Source organism: Dendropsophus ebraccatus, chromosome 12 (genome assembly GCF_027789765.1).
Source record: "Dendropsophus ebraccatus isolate aDenEbr1 chromosome 12, aDenEbr1.pat, whole genome shotgun sequence".
Taxonomy (NCBI): domain Eukaryota; kingdom Metazoa; phylum Chordata; class Amphibia; order Anura; family Hylidae; genus Dendropsophus; species Dendropsophus ebraccatus.
Genome location: NC_091465.1, coordinates 24,407,742 through 24,422,524, shown reverse-complemented (window position 1 = coordinate 24,422,524; position 14,783 = coordinate 24,407,742). Strand labels below are relative to the sequence as shown.

At 43.7% G+C, this 14,783-nt stretch overlaps 2 protein-coding genes across 5 annotated transcripts in view; one reads left to right on the top strand and one right to left on the bottom strand.

Annotated features, from left to right (window-relative positions):
* The window catches only part of LOC138770044 (taste receptor type 1 member 2-like), a 35,004-nt gene extending 22,054 nt beyond the window's left edge, over positions 1-12,950 (bottom strand). Inside the window, exon 1 of one of the 2 annotated variants that reach the window (XM_069948927.1) lies at positions 12,908-12,950. The gene's annotated coding sequence lies outside the window, so the exon portion shown is untranslated. Of the gene's footprint in view, positions 1-12,555; positions 12,614-12,907 lie in introns of those variants that run through there. The other variant, XM_069948926.1, reaches the window with a different exon arrangement.
* MIB2 (MIB E3 ubiquitin protein ligase 2) overlaps positions 3,430-14,783 on the top strand; it is a 76,582-nt gene continuing 65,228 nt past the window's right edge. For 2 of the 3 annotated variants that reach the window (XM_069948925.1, XM_069948921.1), the window contains exon 1: positions 3,430-3,570. The gene's annotated coding sequence lies outside the window, so the exon portion shown is untranslated. Of the gene's footprint in view, positions 3,571-13,625; positions 13,688-14,783 lie in introns of all 3 variants that reach the window. The other variant, XM_069948922.1, reaches the window with a different exon arrangement.

Below are 14,783 nucleotides of genomic sequence, written 5' to 3'. Positions count from 1 at the left end.
ACGACTTTTTGATCGTTTTTTATTACATTTTTTCTGGATTTGATGCGACCAAAAATGCGCAATTTTGCACTTTGGAATTTTTTTGTGCTGATGCCGTTTACCGTGCGAGATCAGGAATGTGATTAATTAATAGTTCAGGCGATTACGCGCGCGGCGATACTAAATATGTTTATTTATTTGTTTATTAATTTATATTTATAAAATGGGAAAAGGGGGGTGATTTGGACTTTTATTAGGGGAGGGGATTTTTTATTAATAAAAACACTTTTTTCCTTTTTTTTTTACTGTAACTAGAAGCCCCCCTGGGGGACTTGTATATAGACAGCACTGATCTCTCATAGAGATCAATGCTGTGTATATACACAGCAAAGATCGATTAGATCGGTCATAGATTACTATGGCCTGCTGCATTCCGACGTTGAGGCCCGGCACGGGCAGAAGAACGGATCTCCCCCCCCGCGATCGCATCGCGGGGGGGAGATCCGTCCCACTAGACACCAGGGACGTGCGGCGCAGTGCCTCTAAGTACAGCTGTCAGGTTTGACAGCTGCACTTAGAGGCTTAATTAGCCGGCGCGGCAACGGGACCCGCGCCGGCTAATAGAGGCACTGCCCGGCTGCACGTGTCAGACGGGATCAGCGCCGTTCAGAGCGGGGTCCCGGCGGGACCCCGCTCTGAACACCCCGAGCGGCACCATGACGTATCAGATACGTCATGGGTCGCTAAGGGGTTAAAGGAGAAATCCGGCAACATTTTTTATTAAGGTATTGTATTGTCCCCCAAAAGTTATACAAATCCCCAATATAGACTTATTACGGGAAATGCTTATAAAGTGCTTTTTTCCCTGCACTTACTACTGCATCAAGGCTTCACTTCCTGGATAACATGGTGATGTCACTTCCTGGATAACATGGTGATGTCACTTCCTGGATAACATGGTGATGTCACTTCCTGGATAACATGGCGTTGTCACTTCCTGGATAACATGGTAATGTCACCTCCTGGATAACATGGTGATGTCCCTTCCTGGATAACATGGTGATGTCACTTCCTGGATAACATGGTGATGTCACTTCCTGGATAACATGGTGATGTCACTTCCTAAATAACATGGTGATGTCACGACCCGACTCTCAGAGCTGTGTGGGCTGTGGCTGCTGGAGAGGATGATGGCAGGGGGACACTGAGGGACACAGGGCACTGGAGGGACACTGAGCATCCCTCTGCCATCATCCTCTCCAGCAGCCACAGCCCGCACAGCTCTGGGAGTCGGGTCGTGACATCACCATTTTATCCAGGAAGTGACATCACCATGTTATCCAGGAAGTGACATCACCATGTTATCCAGGAAGTGACATCACCATGTTATCCAGGAAGTGAAGCCTTGATGCAGTAGTAAGTGCAGGGAAAAAAGCCCTTTATGTGCATTTCCCAATTTTGCTGGACTTCTCCTTTAAGCATGCCTGATCATTCCTTCCATTTACTTTATTTGTGGGGGGAGAGTCAGCAACCCCCTCATAATAGTTGGTTAGTTTCTCTGAGATCGGTGAGTATAATCGCCTTTGCACCTACAGTATGTGTATGACCACCATTACAAGAAAGTACCAACAGGTTCCTGAGGATTAAATCTGGGACCAATGGCTGTTAGATGCAATGTGGACCCCTAGTGATCAGCTGATCGATGGGGGAGCTTTAGAGATGAGTTCTATTTGTGCATGCTCAAGTCTGTTCGAAACCAAAGGTCTCTGCATTGGATTACCAGTGGCTAAAGAAGAAGTTAGATACAGCCCTAGGGCTGCCTGGAAAGCATAGATACAGCCTATGGCTCATCTAGTGAGCTTCCAATTCTACCAGTGATTTCATTTCTAGGAATATATTTTTTGGACTATATGGCCGCCTGCAAATTTGAATTAAGTTTTATGTTTTGCAAACGCTTACAAATTGACTTACATAACCACTGTAATACTATGTAAGTCCATTAAACTCGATGTATGCGGAAGCTGTGGTATATATGGCTGTATACAGTTCAGCCAGTATACAGCTAGAACAGCATTGGATGAGGTCAGGCATTAGGCTACATTCACACATCCGTAGTGCAGCCCGTGACACGGACCCAAGGACCGCACTACGGCCTAATTCACACATCTGTTGTTCTGTCCGCAATTGCGGACAGAACATGAAACCAATGTTATTCTATGGCCCCGTTCACACGTCTGTACGTGTATACGGGGCCTGGATCCGTGGTGCAAAAAATGTAGACATGTAATGCGGACCATTTTTGGGGCACGGATCACTAGGGTAATGAAGTGTGAATGTACACTACGGATGCCCGTTTGTAGAGCGGGCTGCGGGTCCGTGTTTGCGGACTGCACTACGGGTGTGTGAATAAGGCCTAAGAATGTGCATCTGTAGTGCTCTGTGCTTCAAGGAGCACTACATTGCCGCTTCATTAGCGTAGCGATCCGTGCCGCAAAAGGCAGTCTGCATTACATGTCCTTATTTTTGCGCCACGGATCGCGGCCGGACGTGTGAACGGGGCCATTGAATACCATTGGTTCTATGTTCTGTCTGCAATTGCAGACAGAACAACGGACGCGCGAATGTAGCCTTAAGGCCCTATTCCACGGAACGATTATCGTTCATAAACTCGCTCCAACGACCGCTCGTTAACGATCACTAAACGATTTTTTTTAGCGAACGATAACACATAACACACGTGGGAACGTGAACGATATATGTAGTGTAACGATTATTTTGCGGTCGTTACATGCTCGTTTAAAACGTTCGCCGGGTTGATCATCATACGACACACCTACTTTTTTTTAAACCTTTTTACGAATGACTGAAAGATTTCTAATTTTACGGACCCATTAGCGAATTATCTTTCAAAGACCAACGATTTTTTTTCGACATTTTCGCTGAAAAACAATTTTGAACGACAATAACGATTTCGCCTTTTTCGTTTGCTCGTGTACACCAATTCCAGCGGTCTGAATACAGTCCAGTATACAGTATACACCGTACAATCAGCAGGAGGAGCTTGTGTATGTATAATATATATATATATATATATATATATATATATATATATATATATATATATATATATATATAAATATATAAACACCTCATGACTATGTTATGTACTTATAGGGGCTGCTTCTAGGCTAGCTCCATGCATGCACTGGTGATACAGAAGCCTTGTCAGGGTGCCAGCCCTCACACACAGACACCAATGATTCCTGTTTAGTCACCATTCACTCAGGGCTTCCCTATGTAGGCACTGCAGAGAGCACTAGGGGAGCCCCAAACCCTCACAGCGCCTTCTAGACTGCCCTACCGCGGGGCACGCCGGGAGCTGTAGTCTTTCATCTACACGGAAGTAGAGAACTCAACGAGCGAGGGGACTACGTCTCCCGTCGGCCCCCGCGCGGCCAGGATTTAGCTGTCGCTACTGTCAGAGGGAACGATGTAAGTGGAAAGGGAAATGCGGCTGTGAGCAGACACGCACCGGGGACGGCACCGGGAAACCGGGCACACAGCATCGCCCTGTCCTGCCAGACACACCAGGTGAGTGATCCTTACCCTACACTGCTCTGCATTGTACTGCACCCTGGCATAGGTTGGCTCCAATAGCACTGGCTGGTGGTTTGCAGGTGACAATGACCCTTGTGCCATGTTGTTCCAGGTGCTAGCCCTTTAAATATAAAGGGACCCCCCTCCACCCCTCCAAAAATATCCCCTACAAGGGGGTGCAGGGATTGTGACATGCATTGTATTTTCTTGCCTTTTGTTTGTGTTGTGACCTATGGGTGATAACTTTGCCCTGTTTGGGTGGTAAATAAGGGGTTAAACTGCTTAGAGGGATAGGAATAATTCTCCACTACAATAGTCACTATGATAAATGGCGAGGAGACGGTTGTTCTTTGCCACCATTAGAGGGGGATGGTTATAGGATATATAGGTATAGTACACATGTATATATCCAGCCGTATACCACCAATGTATATAGCGCCATATGGTATAGCCGTACCCTAAGTCTACAGCATTATCTACTGTCAGGTTATGGGAACGCTAGCTGACAACTTCCACCCAGCTTTCCTAGGTGTCATACAGCCTTGTCTCACCTGCCTCTATAGCCGCCGCCTACATATCCCCAGGTGTGGGCGACTACAACTCCCAGCATGCCAGACAGCCATTGGCTGACCAGGGATGTTCCCAAGATCTAGAGAGAGAAAGGCTGCAGACCCCTGCATTTATAGTATTGTATAGCTAAACATATTACCATTCAGGAGTCTGGGAAAGATGAGTGACGCCTAATTTATATCCCCCACATGAGATCAACTTTCCTAGACTTCTGCATGAGAATTCTGCCCGGTCACACAGCCATACGTCCCCTGCCACTATAATATGGTATAACTAAGACTTGTTTTCTATTCAGGAGTCTGGGAAAGTTGGATGACAACAGGTTTATACCTCCCTTATAGATTCTCACCCAGCTTTCCTAGGCACCTGCATGGCAATTCTGACTATTCATACAGCCATACCTTACCTGCCACTATAGTATTGTATAACAAAACAGGTTTGCCGTTCAGGAGTCTGGGAAAGATGGGTGACAGCTGATTTATATCCTACGCATGAGATGAACTTTCCTAGACACCTGCCTGGCAATTCTGCCTATTCACACAGCCATGCCTCACCTGCCACTGTAATAACTAGAACTGCTTTCTATTCAGGAGCCTGGGAAAGTTGAGTGACAGTGGACTTGCAGCTTTTAAAAGGGTCTGTCACCCAGCTCTCCTAAGCTGCTATAGAAATGTAGGTAGTAGGCTTCCGAGATTACTCCCAAGATGATTTATTAGTTGAAAATGATATAATAAGAAATATGAGTAGGCAACATATACATTGTGCTACATGAAGCCTAAAAATAAGATACGGGTAGATGCAGATAAAAATCATATATACAGTATATAAGTATATAGGCCATGAAAGGGGGAAACAATAATAAAAATTGCAATCAATGATGCCACTTATGGTAAGTATTATAGTACTGCAGGGGCCTTGCAGGCTGAGGCTATGTTCACACACAGTATTTTTGCTCAGTATTTTGCAACCAAAAACAGGAGTGGATTGAAAACACAGAAAGGATCTGTTCACACACTGTAGAAATTTAGTGGATGGCCGTCACTTACTGGCAAATAATTGCTGCTATTTTAAAACAACGGCCATTGTTTTGAGATAATGTTTATTTGGCATTAAATGACGGCCATCCACTCAATTTCAACATTGTGTGAACATAATCTTTCTGTTTTTTCAATCCACTCCTGGTTTTGGTCACTGAGCAAAAATACTGTGTGTGAACATAGCCTAAATGGATATTACTTGTGTTACTTTTCACAGTTTGTTAGTTATTAGTTACATTTGTTCCCAGTTATTCCAGAGACAACAATTTGTAGCCAAAATTGATATTTGGTCCCTTTACACCAGACAGCAGCTTAGGGTGCCTTTACACAATGAGTTTTATCTGACAGATCATTGAAGCCAAAGCCAGAAACAGACTATAAACAGAGAACAGGTCATAATGGAAAGACTGAGATTTCTCCTCTTTTCAAATCCGTTCCTGGCTTTGGCTTCAAAAATCTGCAAGATACATTTTTGTGTGTAACGGCAGCCTAAATCAGCTGTCTGGTCTATAGAAACCAAATATCAATGGTGACTACAAATTCTTGTCTCCGGAATAACTATGAAGAAATGAAACTGAAAACTAACACAAGTAATATCCATTTAGCCTGTATAGGCATTGCAGTGTTAGGCTGGGTTAACACTACATTTTTTTAAATCCTTTTTTTTTTCATCCGTTTTTTGGAAAAAAAAACTGATGCTTTTGTGTGCATCCGTTTTTCCCTTGACTTCCATTATAAAAAAAAAAACAGGTCAAAACACATCCGTTTTTTTTAGACGTACACAAAAAATGTGGTTGGCTATGTTCTTGTGTACATAAAAAAAACAAAAAAAAAACGGATGCGTTTTGATCCTTTTTTATAATTGAAGTCAATGGAAAACTGGATAAAAACGGATGCACACAAATTCATCCATTTTCCATTGGCAAAAACAGATGCAAAAAACACATTACAAAAACGTAGTGTGAACCCAACCTTGTAATACTTACAATAAGAGGCATTAGGCTTTGCATTGATTGAATTTTGTAAATTATTTTTTTCCTTTTTTTTGGCCTATATACTTTTATGATTTATATGCTGTATACTTGATCATACTTCTATGAACATGTATCTATGTATATATACTTATTTTAAGAAGTTATGTGAAGGTCCTATCTGCTTTTATTTTATCTGTATTTTATTTTTATGCTTCATGTAACACAATGTTTATGTTGTCTACTAATATTTCTTATTATATCATTTTAGGAGTAATCTCCTACTCAGGGGTGTAGCTAATGTCCCTTGGGCCCTGATGCAAGAGTGCAACTTGGGGCCCCCCCTTCCTCGACCAAGCGATGCGATAGATAGATAGATATATCAAGACCGATATTACCAATAATACCAGTATATACTATATAGGAAGGAAATATTATCACCATACATATTACCGCCAAACTGTTACAGACCAAATCCTGTATACTAACCAATAATACCAGTATACAAGGTGCAAATATTACCACTTTACCACAATCACTACCACCATATTGTTACTGACCAAATCCTGTATACTAAATTCAATAAAACACATTTTACTGAATAAAATCCACTGTACAAAGAACAATATCCCCTCATACAGTCATATAGAGGTACCAAGCTCTACACAGGTTCTGTACACCATATACATGACAGTGCAGTTATATCAGGTGACTCACAGTGGACGTCTTCTCTGATAAGAGTTGTTTCTTTTTCATTTTCTTCTCCATTTGCCCTGGGCCGTTATGAGAACTTCTCCGAGCCACGAATCCACAGAATCTGCCAGACAGACATATTAGGCTCCTCACTCTGACACCATCCTCATCTCTCTACACACTGCACATCTGTATTGGCCCATTTACACCCTCAGTTAGTGGGTAGGCTGACTATGTGATCCCCCCAGTCTTCCATATAGATAGCCCCATGTGCATCTCTCTGTGTAGTCCCTCTTATAGATGGCCCCTTCGATGTCCCCCTTATAGATGATCCCCTATAGTATACGGCCCCCCTCTGTGTAATGTCCCTTACAGACTGCCCATCTCTGTGTTGTCCCCCTTATGGATGACCCCCTTATGTTGCCTCCCATTATAGATGTCCCCCTGTGTTGTCCCTCTTATAGATGGCCCCCTTATGTTGCCTTCCATTATAGATGGCCCCCTTATGTTGCCTTCCATTATAGATGGCCCCCTTATGTTGCCTTCCATTATAGATGGCCCCCTTATGTTGCCTCCCATTATAGATGGCCCCCTTATGTTGCCTTCCATTATAGATGGCCCCCTTATGTTGCCTCCCATTATAGATGGCCCCCTTATGTTGCCTTCCATTATAGATGGCCCCCTTATGTTGCCTCCCATTATAGAAGGCCCCCTTATGTTGCCTCCCATTATAGATGGCCCCCTTATGTTGCCTCCCATTATAGATGGCCCCCTTATGTTGCCTCCCATTATAGATGGCCCCCTTATGTTGCCTTCCATTATAGATGGCCCCCTTATGTTGCCTCCCATTATAGAAGGCCCCCTTATGTTGGCCCCCCTATAGATGGCCCCCTGTGTTTTACCCCTTATAGATGCCCCCCTTATGTTGCCCCCCAATGTTGTCTCCCCCTTGTAGATGACCCCCCTTTATTTTTCCCTTATAGATGCCTCCCCCTATAGATACCCCCCCCTTATAAATGCCTCCCTTATCTGTTCCTCCATATAGATGCCTTACTTATGTTGCCCCCCCTTGTAGATGGCCCCACTGTGTTGTTGCCCCCCCCTTGTAAATGGCCCCCTTATCTTGTCAAGCAGATAATAAAAAAAAAAAAAGAAAACCGACTCACCTAAAACCTCCCTCCCCCGTCGCAGCTAGCCGTCTTTCTTCTGCGGTGTTGGACGGCCCCCGGCTGATGCTGGCTCCCTCCACGCACCACGGAGCTGTGTGCGCCTGGGCTGTTACTTCCGGGTGAGAGAGCGCGTCGCTCCCTGACCCGGAAGTAACAGCCCCGGCATACACTGAGCTCCCTGGTGTGTGTGCTGCCGGGGAATCCCGGGGACACCCCAGGGAGCCAGCATCAGCCAGGGCCCGTCCAACACTCACTCTTGTGACCGCAAGCAAAACACTGCTTGCGGTCACAAGAGTGATCAATCAATGGGGCGGTGGTGGGCGGGCGCAGGGTATAGGTAGCCTCAGTGCTGAGGCAAGGAGGGGGGCCGCGGGCCCTACTCGCTGGCTGGCTTGGTCGCAGTAGCGAGCGCTGCGACCAAGGTCGCTAGCCCAGTGCTCTTACTACCTACATTTTTTATCATTTTTGCCTCTGTGGTACAAGGGAACAGTAGTGGACCCGATACTCCCAACAATAAATACCCATCCTAAATTCTGTTGAGCGTTCACCAAATACTGTTCCCTCCTAACCTGCTGCTCAACTGTTTTACAGCCTTTTAGATTCTCACCCAACTTGTTTTAAGGGGTATTTTTGGGAGTATACATCACCCTTAGTAGGATTGGTAGGGGTCCTGGGATCCCCACCACTCACCTGAACCTGAATGATCTAGTTCAGGGGTGTCAAGTTGTTTTGGAACTACAATTCCCATCATGCCTGGACAGCCAAAGCTAAAGCTTTGGCTGTCCAGGCATGATGGGAATTGTAGTTTTGTAACAGCTGGAGGGCCTGAGTTTGACACGTGTGACCTAGTTGATCTACAGAACCAGGTAATGAATAAGTAGTAAAGTGGCAGTGGTACTCAGTGATCGACAGTTTTATCTACATAGAGAGCTGAGAGCTGTCACTCACTGAGTAGGACCGCCCACTTGACTACTTATCCCAGAATGAACAAAGATTTACATATATGAATGACAAATTATCCAGGAACCTTATATATCAATCTGCTCAGCTCCTCCTGTTCTATAACATGATACCTACAGATTAGACTCCATCCTTACTGTGACAGGTTCCCATTACGGTTAACTACTAGAGTAGGTTGAGTTCAGGCAGCAGGAAGCCCATAGATATTAATAAAGCAAAGCTTTCTAGAAAGCGACGCCTCCTGCACTTTACATTTCACGTTCTTTTCAGCATAATCCACGGTTGTGTTTCCTCTGCGTACAGAATGTATTCTCAGAAAGGGAAATATTGGTTGAAGTGCACAGTATGTATCCCCATCGGAGTCAAAATTACAGTCATTACCTCCTCATTGGGTTTTGTAAGCCTGGAGAAGGGAAGAGTTTGGGATTCGGAGAGGCAGCGCGTCTCACTGATAGAAGTCACATTGAAAAGTAATGAGATTTTTACTGACTTTATTCAAAGCTCTTGTTTTTTTTTTTTGTTTTTTTTTGCTAGTAATTTTGTATTAGTATCATTGCTATGTGTTGTATAGTGTTTATATGGTGATGCATAAAGAGAGGTGATGGCAATAAATCAAGCCTTCTCTAGGCCTCCAGGAATACAACAGAGCTGTCATTAAAGGGTTATTCCCATCTCAGGTTATCCCCTATCCATAGAATAGGAGATAACAAGCTGATCTGTGTGGGTCCCAGAGCTTGCAGTGTTAACCCCTCATGTCTGGGACTATTTGTCCCCATTTTCAGAATCACTGGGGGTCTAACTACTGGGCCTAACTTGTTACCTCCTACCCAATGGACATGTGATAACAACTTGAGATGGTAATATCCTTAAACATTCCTGCCTTCTATTGTTAATGAAATGACCCTGTTCTTTCTGTCCCAGTCTATACTGCAAAGCTGACAAGTGAACAACAGAGAGCAGGAAATAGCAGCCTGTCACGTTCCCATTCAGTTTTTCCACTTATGCTCAAGCTATGCATTGACAACCTGTCGGTAACAGTCGGTTACCGTCATATATACTACAGCATACTCCCAATGGTCCTACTGAGAATTAAGTGCAATTTTCGAATGAATACGTTTTGCAAGACTCAATAGAGTGGCCTGCTCGGCTATTCAGCCCCACAGAATTATTAGATATGGTTCTAAAATATATATATATATATATATATATATATATATTATATATATAATTAGTATTATAATTATAATGTTTTTTCTTTGACATTTTATGCCGTCCTCCTGGAGGTTTATGCCTCTCGCTAGTAAGTTTTCAGATACAGTTTGGTAATCCAATATCTGTCGGGTCACATTCATGTCACAATAAAGGAGTTTTACAGTGTCTTTGTAGGCAGGTGGAAGCTGCGGTGATGAGAATATACCGCCATAGTCCATGAACACGTCTTATTTCTGTGTGTTACGGCTCAGGCTCGGGCTCCCCTAGTGTATAGCAGTTATCAGGTCAGCGCTCCAGGGACCTCTCTAGCAAGTTCCAAAACTCTTGCCAAGGGCAGATTAGGTTTATAAATATAAGTGCCAGATTTATGTGACTTTTTTTTCACTAGAAGATGTTTTGCTTCGGTTAATAGTAAAGTGAAACCAATTAGAAAAAACATCAGGCCTCTTGGTTATGGGGCAGCATAATGGTGTGTTTACACAGGCAGATTTATCTGACCAATTTTGGAAGCCAAAGTCAGGAATGGACTTGAAAAGACAGGGAATCTCAGTCTTTCCTTTATGACCTGCACCCTGTTTATAGTCTGTTCCTGGCTTTGGCTTCAAAAATCTGTCAGATGAATCTCTCTGTGTAAATGCACCATAAGTGCTGTCATTTTTTAAAGGATTTTCACCTTTACCGCATTTATTTATTTGTTTTGGTTCTCATAAATTTTTAACTGATGTTTGCATACAGTTCTTCAGAAGACCTAAGTGTCTCCATGGTTACAGACTACAAAGAAACCGGTGTAGTCTGATCCTGTATGTATTTCTACTATGGTCTACTATGGTTCTACTCATGGTCAGATCTTACATATCTCAGGTATGTGAGTTGCTCTGTGTTGTGTCAATCTGAACCCTGAGGACATTGATGTCGAGAACAGAGCAGTACAGAGCAAACAGTACAAAAGTTCAGATGTTCTTGGGTCACACAACGGAGGGCTGTGTATACCACATGCAATGTAGATCTAGGAAGGAAGGAACAACTGAGGGACCAATGAGCAATAGCTATCTATCTAGTTTGTGTGTATGTGTGTGTGTGTGTGTATGTATGTATATATATATATATATATATATATATATATATATATATATGTGTGTGTATATATATATATATATAAATTCCCCCCGTTTCCATAAAAAACTCATCATGTGAACGCTTACCTAAACAAACAATATAGCCCCCGCTAGCAGGACCCTCTCTCCTTATGTACCAGACTGTCACTTGACATTTATTCATCTGTTCTTGATTTTAGGTTACGATTTCTATATTAAAGGGGTGCTCCGGTAATTATTTTCAAATCAGCTGGTGTCAAAAAGTTATACAGATTTGTAAATTACTTTTTATTTACAAATCTCAAGTCTTCCTATACGTATCAGCTGCTGTATGTCCTGCAGAAAGTGGTGGATTCTTTCCAGTTTGACACAGTGCTCTCTGCTGCCACCTCAGTCCGTGTCAGGAACTGTCCAGAGCAGCAGAGGTTTTCTATGGGGGGATTTGCTACAGATCTGGACAGTTCCTGACATGGACAGAGGTGACAGCAGAAAGACTGGAAAGAAAACCCTTCCTGCAGGACATACCGCAGCTGAAAAGTACTGGAAGACTTGACATTTTTAAATAGAAGTGTTTTGCAAATCTGTATAACTTTCTGGCACCAGTTAGTTTAAACATATTTTCCCCACCGGAATACCCCTTGAATAGTTACCCTTACCAGATAGACTTCTGTTTTCCCAGTGTGGTAGTTTAAAAGTCTTGTATAAATCAGATAGTTCAGACTCGGGTGTAATAAGGGGACAGAAAAGAGATCATTTCGGCATCTCATTCCACATGTAACCCTAGATGCAGAATTCTTTGCTTTGAGAAGTTCACGGTTACATTCCAGACATTGTTTTTGGCTTGTGAAAAGCGAGCGATGTCAGTCCGCAGCACTGTGTGATTGTCGCATGAGGGTGTCTACCTCTGCCTGCTATAACATAAGCGAGTTCCTAGTCATGAGTACAACACATAGAGACAGATAATAATCCCTTACAGTAGCCTTAACTAGGCTATCCTCACACCACCCCCATCATGCTACAACAACTGGCTTAGCAGGTCATGGTACTACTTTGGTTGTGTTGAAACGGCAAAGATTATGAAAATAGTGCTGCATTTTTTTTAAAAATATTAGTCTATCTTTATTATTGAGCAGGCACTTTTAACACTGAGGTGGTGAGACACTTCCACAAGTGCCACAGCTCCTTCAATCATCGGATCGGGAGGGTTCTGAGAGTGCGAACCCTGCTAATCTAATATGGGTGGCCTGTTTTATAGTGTAACTAAACTTCTGACCTGTCATAATGATATGTCTGAAGCTGTGATCAGTTGGGGTCCGGCTGCTGTGACCCCCATCAATTGCTAGAAGAACTAACCACTTTGGGGGAGATTTATCAAACTGGTGTAAAGTAGAATTGTCTTAGTTGCCCCTAGCAACCAATCAGATTCCACCTTTCATTTTTCAAAGAATATGTGAGGAATGCAAAGTGGAATCTGATTGGTTGCTAGGGGCAACTAAGTCAATTCTTCTTTACACCAGTTTGATAAATCTCCCTTAAAGGGGTTGGCCACTTTATAGTAAAATTGCTCAGTGTACAGTATTAGTAAGTGTGCTCACAGCAGTTACTGACAGCAGCTCCCTGTGTACCTCAAATCAGGCTCCCTTCCTCCAGGCTGTACTGCGCTGCTTTGTGGTGAATCTGTCCATAAGATGGCCGACATGGAGGAGCATGTGACCATGCCCTGCCACCCAGTGTCCACCATAAGCATATACAGGCTCAGTGGTGGACACTGGGGGGGCGGGGCATGGTCACATGCTCATCCATGTCGGCCATCTTATGGACGAAATCACCACAGAGCAGGACAGCACAGCCTGGAGGAGGGGAGTCTGATTTTAGCTCTATGGGGTACACAGGTTGCTGCTGTCAGTAAGTGCTGTGACTATAAAGTGTCCAACCCCTTTAACTTTGGCTTATGGACTCCATAATCTTCAAGATGCATAGGGACTGTCATGGCCTCTGTACTTCATTAGTTAGGGATAGCAGATACAAAGAACTCGGTTCTTGCAAGCGATGAGGGTCCTGACAGCTTGACCACTACCCATTCCAACATCTGACATGTCAGAGTTTGTTTAAAATAAAAGTTTAGGTACACTTTAAGCATAACCCTTTTAAAGGTCTTCTACCATCATTGAGGAGGACCCCCCCCCCCCAATCTGAGATCTATTATCATAATCATGGTGGGTCCCAGTGGGACCAGATCCTATTAGTAATGTCTATGGTGGTAAAACAGTCTAATAACATTGGTACTGATTTAGGACTTGCGTTTTACCCCTTTTTACCTGTCCTCTTCTCTTCTACCTCTAGAAGAGTGGCTCTTCAGCTGTTGTGAAACCTCAACTCCCAGAATGCCCTGCCCGCTGCTTAAGGTACATAAGGTACTCATTTAGGGAACACTATTCTAGAAACCTCATTCTCGTCTGGCCAAACGTCTTGTTTCAAAATCGGAGCAACCCATTCCCTTCCCATCACTTGAGCCATCTAGAGCGTGTTCAGTATCTCCTGGTGTTCTATAATACCTTCCCGGAAACTACATTATGGTACTGGAGTAGCCGACCAGGATTATTGATCTCCTACATTTAGCTTTTAGGAATCGCAGTTTCCTAGACCATTAATTTGGCCTCCGTCTTCTCTCTGTAGTTTTGCTTCTTTATCGGTGTCTGCTTGTATAACGTCTTGACTGACAGCGAGAAAAGAAAGCAAGAAGTAAACTGCGGAGATCACTTAGTCATCTATTTCTAATACTCAATGAGTTTCCTACGCTTCTAGCCATAGTGCTCATCCATCCGTAGTTTACAGTCTAATAATCCATCTATAGAAAGCTAATAGCGCGTCGGTAATAGCTCATCCGGTCTAGAGACTTTTCCATGTTTGTATAAATGGGAATTGCATATAGTCATATACAACAATTTTTTTTGTCAGGGCATGCTGGGAGTTGTAGTCTTACAACAGCTAGAAAGCTACAGCTTTACATGTTTCCCTTATTAGAATGGTCAATGTGGTAATAAAGAAGGGCATTGTATAGGAAGTTTTTGCCCTTGGATGAAGGCCTCCGTGTTGTATATACAGCTCCTGTGCAGATCCATGTGAAGAAGAAGAGGGGTCAGAGGGAATGAATTAGTAAATCAGGTGGAATTCCGCGGCGGAACTCTCCATCGCGGAATCCCGCCTGCCTCAGTGTGCCATAGCCTGTCTATGGGAGAGGGAGAGCTCGTCCGCTGCCACCGCTCTCCGCTCGAGCAAGTGACGTGCCTCTATGCACTCTCCCATAAACAGGCTATGGCACACTTAGGAATTCCGCCTGATTTACTCAGTATGAACATACCCTTAGGGTCTGCTAACGCAGAGTAAAATTGGCGGATTTCCGTGGCGGACCTCTCTGCTGCGGAATCCCCCCTGCCGTCTGTTTCATTGGGAGGGCTTGCGTGCCTCCGCTTCCTTGGCTCTCCGCTCAAAGAATTAACG